Below are 213 nucleotides of genomic sequence, written 5' to 3' on the forward strand. Positions count from 1 at the left end.
GGGTCTGCGAGGGGCGTCCCCAGACGATCCGTTCGGCCACCGAACCATCTGGAAAGCTCAACTGCGGCGGAGGACAAACAGGTTTGTGAGTCAGGGAGCCGGGGAGAGGTCCCGCGGGCTGGGTGGGGAGGTGACTCAGAGCTCGCCCGGCTGCCTCCGAGCGGAGGGAGAGGCTCCGGGCGGCCGAGCTCGACCCAAACCCTGCGCCTCTCC

This window comes from Fulmarus glacialis, unplaced genomic scaffold (assembly GCF_000690835.1).
Source record: "Fulmarus glacialis isolate BGI_N327 unplaced genomic scaffold, ASM69083v1 scaffold36532, whole genome shotgun sequence".
Lineage (NCBI taxonomy): Eukaryota > Metazoa > Chordata > Aves > Procellariiformes > Procellariidae > Fulmarus > Fulmarus glacialis.